The 7,959-nt window shown below is 35.5% G+C and overlaps 1 long non-coding RNA gene across 2 annotated transcripts; it reads left to right on the top strand.

Annotated features, from left to right (window-relative positions):
* On the top strand, positions 1 to 1,862 carry LOC129452144 (uncharacterized). 2 transcript variants are annotated; one of them, XR_012365793.1, is made up of 4 exons: positions 1 to 213; positions 914 to 1,060; positions 1,253 to 1,293; positions 1,642 to 1,862. It is a non-coding gene; the product is annotated as an uncharacterized lncRNA (long non-coding RNA). The 2 variants fall into 2 exon arrangements; XR_012365792.1 differs by having other exon boundaries at positions 1,253 to 1,301.
* Positions 1,863 to 7,959: the final 6,097 nt, after the last annotated feature.

Genomic DNA, 7,959 nt, shown 5'->3' with positions numbered 1-7,959 from the left:
TTTTTGAGACTTTGGTGGCAGCGCACTTCTCCAACGTGGGTCACTCGTACTCTTTAGCCAATCAGATGCGAGCTCACCATTCAACCAACCAATCATAACCCGCCAAGAGCGCAGCACTCAAGGAGCTCAGCATTGCACACCTTTTGCGCAATCAACTGAAATGAAGCTTCACGTCATCAACCAAGCATGGCGAACGAAGTGCGGGATATACGTGTAAGTTATTACTTTATTTCATATTGTTTAATTTAATAACGCTAAAATAACACACATTACACTCGCTGTTTACAAGAGATTCCCGCGATTAACGTGAATGATGGTAACGTGAATGACGTTAATCGTATTGCAAGACGGACTGTCTTACCTAACAGTAAGAAGGAGAAGTGTTTTTTTAAAGTTAAATCAACAACTTTGAGAGTACGTTAACTTAAGTATTCTCATCTCATGCTAAATCCTTGTCTCTGTTTCTGACCAGTTAATATTGATCTTTGTATTATTTATCTATTTAGTTAAATAGTAAACACTTACAGTATAGTCTTTATGTTATGTCTAAAGTCTTTGTTTTTGCAATGTACGTACAGGAATAAGATTGTTACTGACTATGAGTAGTTTTTCAGTAAGGATCAGTCACTGCATGAGAGATCAGGGTGAGGGCGACTTGTTTCAGGTCGATGATAATGTCAAACAACATAAACTGAGTGTATATGAAAACACAAAAGACAGCTAAAATGCATTTTAAGCTGACGTTTTTGTGGGTTCTACATCTGTGCATAGACAGGCTAATCTGTTCATAAGTGCTTTAGTTTAATGACAGTAGCCTAGTAAAGAGAGTTTACATGTGTCATATTTAGAATCAGTTTACATATAACATTGATTGTAACAATTCTTGATATTGTTTAATGTCATTTATTCACAGATTGTATTAAAGGACTCTCGTCGTGTAATACTGTCACAGAGCAGTTGTTCTTGTGTTGCTGGGACAGCACATTGTTGCACTAACTCAGAGCTCAGTGAAGTTCACAGCTGTACTAAAACGGAGGAGAGCTGACACACCTCGAACATGGTAATTTTTATTTAATTTACATATAAAAATAAAAACATAAGCACTGGATATATGCAATCAATTAATAAATACAATGAGCATAATTTGAGTTGAATTTTTATTAGGAATACTGTAATGTAGTATTCCAAACTTTGCTGAAATAATTTTTATTAATGTTAACATGGCCACTGTGTGTTTTCTGTGTATTTTCAGAGGTTCTGTCTGCAAGACCCAAAGAAAGGAAGCTAGCTGAGGTATTAAGGTACAACACAAACATTTTGCAATGTAGTATTTTACACACACACACACACACACACACACACCGCGCGCACATACTTCACAAAAGACATACTGTTTAAGATCAGGCTCATTTCACTGAAAATGTTTATGTAACAGATAAAGTCCATACAAGTGGTTATTACAGAATAATCCATTACAATGTGCAAAACAATAGTCCTGTCCAGATTGAGGCTGCGGTGTGACATTCAGGACATCAGACAATTAGAAGTATTCCAAATTGCCATGTAATAAGAAGCAGTATTTGATAAATATGAAAGATTGTACAGAGTAAAATGATAGGAATTTAACCTTTTTCATTTCAGGAGTACCTTAAAAGAGTGTCACCTGGATTAAAGTGAAAAAAATTCTTCTGACTGAAATTTTTTTCAGGCCACGTCATATTCCTTGTAAATAGGCGACACCAATAGCATTCTAAGGGGAGATGTTTTTTTGCCATTAATGCCATATTGAAGTCTACTGTGGCATTTATAGGGTTGCCAACTGTCACTATGAAATGCAGCAGCGGTGCGAGTATGTTTTTTTGTGAATAAACAGTGTTAACACTTAATTACAACATATGATAGGTTTATTAATAGTTTGTTAATTTACAGCTTTACTTTTAACACAGTCCTTTAATTGAACCATTACCTTTAATATCTGTCTAAAACAAAACACTTATGACTCCTGCACTAACAGTTAAAAACGTTATCCCGTCATGTTAATCTACACTCAAAAAAATGATTCAAGCCCTTCTTAGAGATGACACATTAAAATTATGTTCAATGAATTAAAAATACCTCATTAAGAGCAAAAAGTATATATATTTAATTAGTCTAACACAAAAAGAATATGTACTATAATTTATTGATTTCTTTTTAATTGCGTTAACACAATTAGTTTGAGTTTGGGTTCTGGAAAAAGAATTTCCCAGCATGCTTTGCATGCAACTGCTTTTGGAGAGTAATTTTGTTAATTTAGTGTTATTTTATGCATTTTTAGGTAAAGAGAAAGACTTAATATTGTTTAATGTCCGTTTATCTTATTGATTTAGAAGCATTTGTGTTATATATTTTTTAATTGTTTGGTTACCATCGTGCAGAAGAGTGGCGCTTGTGGTTAGGTTGTGGATGTGCCATATATCTCTCAATGAGCACTAACTGTGTTAATGCCTGTTTGAAGATCAGTCTCTTCTCACATGCTCATCCAAAGTATCATATGTTATTATTATTAGCATGCTAACATGTGCTTATGCTAATTAGTATGATATAAAAACGTTTTATATAAAATAAAAGAATTGAGTTATTCAGACTACACTACATTGTGTTACTCAAACTATGCTAAATTGAGTTATTCAGACTACACTAAATTGAGTTGAGGCAACTAATTGAGTATTGCCATTTACTTTAAATTGAGTTGGACTAACTCAATATATTTTTGTTGTGTGAAGCAGTTGGATGGAAATCCTGCCCACAATTTTATTGAGTTAATCCAATGAATCATTTTTTTGAGTGTACTTGTGACAAACTAAAAAAATTGATTCTGTAAGATGTAGTTTGCAGGGCATTTCAGATTAAGGTGAAACCGCTAAATAACTCACTATATAAAAATAAATATGAATATCACAGCCTTTAATGAATCTTAATTATTTATTAATTGTAAATCTTATTAATTTTGGCATTTACTTATACATTTTTTTTAAATCAAGGTTGGAACTGTTAACATTAGTTTTATGCACCATGAACTAACATCAATTACTTTAATGACATAAACATGAATTAATAAATGCTTATATACTCTATATTTTTCATAGTTTGTTCATGTTATATAATGCATTTAATAATGTGAACAAATACAACTTTTTTAAAAGTGGTACAGAAATGTTTATATCATATTATTCAGTACACATAAACGAATAATCCAGGGTCTGTTCTGCTCACACAACAGCTTACAGTCACAGCTCTAATACAGTATGTATGAATATAAACCCTGAACGAGCAACTCGAATAAAACTCGTGTACAATTCACACAGAACGCCTGTAATCATAGTGACAGTTACATTAAATGACTGTACCCTTTATCAACAAATTATTATTTTACAATAGAGGCAGGGCTGAGGTGCTAATTTTGCAATGTTATGCACTTAACATTGTGCGCAACGTGCGTATATTACACAAGAACAAAATTCAAGCTCACTAAGGATAAACAGTCAGTGATGAAATAAGGATAATAAACAATAATGTATCTTAGTAAAGGTATAAATTGATTTAGTCAGTGAAAGATTAATTGTTTGATTAACATTAGTGACAGATATAAGCAAAAAAGGTAACTTACCCTTTTTTCTGCTGTTTACTTTCTCCTAAGCCCTAAATGGTCGTGTTTGAGGATACTTGCAAAGAGGAGATTTTTGACGCATAACCTTATGTGTATTTAAGGCCATTAAAGCGGCAAAAATACTCACAAGCTCAAAGAGAAGCGAATGCGCGACTTGCTTATTCCCCTCATACAGAAACAGCGCGCACATTTAAGACTGTTGTTATTGTTTCAATTTAAAATCACTTGCTTTTAAATGCGGATACATGTACAAACGTCAAGATTTCCTGACCACGCGCACATGCAACTGTAGAACTGACAGGTGGGTGACATCAAAGTACTGCGAGAGCATTTCGGAAGCAGTCTCGTCTAATGAGTTCTCGGTTCGCTCTCACAGGATTTTGATGTCATTCTTTGTGCCACGTGAAGTTTACCCATGAGTTTAACAAACTCGTTGTATCAGCAAGTGGTTAGATCAGCGTAGCAGTAAAAAACGATCACGTACGAGACAAATCAATTAACCCAAAAATACAGGACCCTAGGCTTACTGTGCAAAGACACATAAATTACCTCCCTGATAGCAATAGGCTCCGGAACGGATCTGCAACGGATCTGCTGTTTGAATTTCTTAGCCCACGAACTGAAAGCTTGCCAATCTTCCTCATTTCGCTAAGCCAAGTTAATCTCCATTGGTCTCATACACCTTTATCGATGTCCAAAACATCGGGTCCTTTCTGCATTACAAGTATGTCCATGCTAGCAGAAATAAAGTTACCTCAGTTTAACGTGAGATACAGCCAGAAAACCCGGAGTGGATCTAGTGTGTAGTGATTAGAACGCTTACAGTGGAGAGAGGAACGTGATTTGGCTCCACTCCAGGCTTTGATCACATTCCACTTAACAAGGTGAATACACGGCGTCTTTATGAAAAGATATTTTAATAATTTTGCCACTGACGGAAATCCGTCGTAGACTCGCTGCAATCGACGGAAATCCGTCGCTACGACGGAGAACTTTAATCCATGCTGACCTCACAGTCCTCCAAGTAGCAGAGGCGTTTAAGGACTTTGCCAGTGCTGTAGCCCCTTCGGTCACCACTATCAGGATGTCACATGTCAATTCTTTGGTGGATTTTGGCTTTGGCAGAGTTTAGTATGGAAGTGTGCTGTCATACCAGCAGCAACAACACGCAACCTTAATCGCTATCAAGATGCCCCACAACTACAACCTCTGCAACTATTTGGCTACAGCCTTGACACATCTGTTTGCTTGTTAGTTATTTATATTTACATGTTTACATTTCTGAAGTGTAGGCAGTAATTTACAGTATATTACATACATACATTACTGCAATGTAAATGTTCAAACACTCTAAAAATGGTTGGGTTAAAAACAACCCAATTGGCAACCCAGCGCTTGGTAAATATTGGACAGAACACATGCTGGGTTAAAGTAACCCAGCACGTTGGGTAACACATCTTAACCCAGCAGGTTGGGTTGTTGAGAAAACCCAACATGTAGTAATTTTAACAATTTATGGGATTAATATTCTGGGTTTTGGGTTATTCTTGCTGGGTTATTTTTATCATGTGCTTTATTGTAAATCAAGACCATTGTTAACAGCAAATAAATGTTTATTTGACTACAAAATAACTACAAACTCTTACATTTTTACAGTTGTAAATTGCAAAATCATTTAAAGGACTGCTTACTGACCCAAGTATAAATATATTTATAAAATATCATAAATTATGCACATTGAAGTAACAATGTAACAGGTTGAATCAATTCGTTTGAATTTAAGACAGAATTTGTAATTTTACAGTATATAAATGAAATACTGAAATGTACATAAACAAAACTACAGCAGTGTAAGAAAAGAAACAATGTAATTGTGAAATTAAAAGTAAAATCATTCATAGATGTGTAAAGTTTTTTTTACAGAACAAATGTTTTAAGTTTCACAGAATGGAATGTATTTGACTAAAAATACTTCATTTATTAAAGTTACTCGTCGCAAACAAAGATGTACAAAGGATTCGAACAGGAGAGGATTCATCCATTTGAAAAATGACAGACTACACGAATTCCCATAGAAGCACATTGCCTGCATGGGGTATTTATTTTCAAGCACTTAAAATGCCTTCAAACCAGAGACTGTAAAAATATGCAAGTAGTGTCTGTGACGTCACCCATTGGTTTGTGAAGAGCATTTTTGAAGCTTAAAGTAGGCGGTGAAAACACAGACTGAAAAATAGGATGATCTGACTATAAAGAATAAAGTACTGCAGAACTAAAATGTAGCAGATAATTAAGACATTCCCGATACATTTTAAATAGGAATTATTAAATGTTATACTTACTGGCTGAAGTTGTATGAAGGTCTTGCTAGCCTCATCAATGGATGGACATTAAAACTCTGCACACTCTAAAAAAAGAATTGGAAAACAACATCACATCTGATCTCTGCTAAAAACATAACATCTCTGTTACAGTATCAGCCACAGATCAGAGGGTTGGTCAATATAAATTTGAAATCACAGGAGACAACCCAAAAAAATTATAAAAAATGAATATAAAATAGTAACTAAATACGACTCAATAACACATCTAATTTCATATAACACATATACATGTTTGTTAACCGATAGTTACTTCCACGCAGCCTCCGTCTTGGTGACAAATACGTTAATATTTTCAAGTTCATGTCCAAACACTTAAATTATTGTTTCATTTTAAAAGAGAGGAACAAGCAATATACATACAAGACACCGGTTCTTGGAAACGCCGTTTCGTTTTTATTTATCGACGCGTTACCTGCCGTACCGTGAATGTGCTGCTTGTCCCTTCCTCAGTGACAGAGTAGACGCCGGCTTGAGCCGAGCCTCCGTGATCCTCCGCCGCCGGTTAACATGTGCTCGCGCCTCGCGGTCTGTCTTTACATATCGAATGACAAGAAAGCAACTCGTTTGTCGCTAAATTTAATTTAACAGCGTCGCTATCGCTTGTTAAGCTGGGAAAGGGAAAACTGTGCGCGTGTGTGACACAAGAAGCCGAAGTGGGAGTTGCGGAGGTCGACTCGGTACCGGTTTTGACTCGCTTTGTTAAAGGCTTACAGAAATTGTCACGAGTTAACGTAATCAACCGTGTGATGGGGATTTTGTAACACAGATTTTATTAATTTTATTAATATGCCATATCAAACATCTTAGAATGATTATCGCTATTATTGCGTCAATTTGTGTAAATGGCGATCTGAGGTAACAGTCGTCATTCCTCCAAATTACACCCGTCGTCTTAGTCTGTATAAATTAACACGTTGCTGTCTTGCAAAATGTTATAATCTTGTTTATATTCATGAAATGTTCACAAAAACGTATAAACTTACCTTGAAACAACTGCTCCCAGTGACTCTGTCCTTTCACGTGGACCGTTGCTGAGCACATTCAAACATCAAGGGCGCGAAGCACATGAGCCTCTTCAAACAACCCAACATAATAACCCAGCAGTTTTAGCCCAACACCTAGAAAACTGAAACTACCCAAAAAGTGTTTAAAATGTAAAAAAATAACCCAGCAAAACAACCCAACAGACTCAACCCAGCATTTTGGGTTAAAAAATAACCCAGCCATTTTTAGAGTGAAGTCATTTAGTTTTACATTCATGCAGTGCAGGCAACACTGTATGAAAGTTATTTACAGTATATTTAAATACATTACTGCATTGTAAATGTTTAAAGCAACATGTTTACATTCCTGCAGTGCATGCAACACTGAATAAAAGTTAATTATATGCATGTCAATATTATTTATACCTGAACAAAACTAAATGCAATACCAAGGCACCGTCCTTTCTCAGCCAGCGACGCACTTTAAGGGTCAATAGTACGATCAAATTATCACTTTTAAAATGACTGCAGATCCTTGTATGAGAAGTGATGTTAAATCGCTCGTGTTGAGTGTTGTGAATCAATTTTCTGCGTGTTTTTCGTCCACAAAAAACATTTGGAAACTCATACAGAGTTAAACTTTGAGGAGTCCACACATAACTGGACACAGCAATGTTCAGCTTAAATACTTTCTTTCTGCTGTTGATGTTTAAACTTTCTGGAAGCCATTACTATAATGGTTAACTATATAATGCTATAAATATACTTTAGTTATAAATCACTCTCAAATGAATTATATGAAAGCATTTTGCTGCTAGTACACTCAGATACGAAATGCGCTGGAAGATTCTTCCGGAAATACGTCAAAAGAGCCAGATTGCGCAAAAGGTGTGCATTGCTGAGCTCCTTGAGTGCTGCGCTCTCGGCGGGTTATGATTGGTTG

Source organism: Misgurnus anguillicaudatus, chromosome 23, assembly GCF_027580225.2.
Source record: "Misgurnus anguillicaudatus chromosome 23, ASM2758022v2, whole genome shotgun sequence".
Taxonomy (NCBI): Eukaryota; Metazoa; Chordata; class Actinopteri; order Cypriniformes; family Cobitidae; genus Misgurnus; species Misgurnus anguillicaudatus.
Note: the sequence above shows the minus strand (reverse complement) of the source record. Positions and strands in the feature narration are given on the sequence as shown.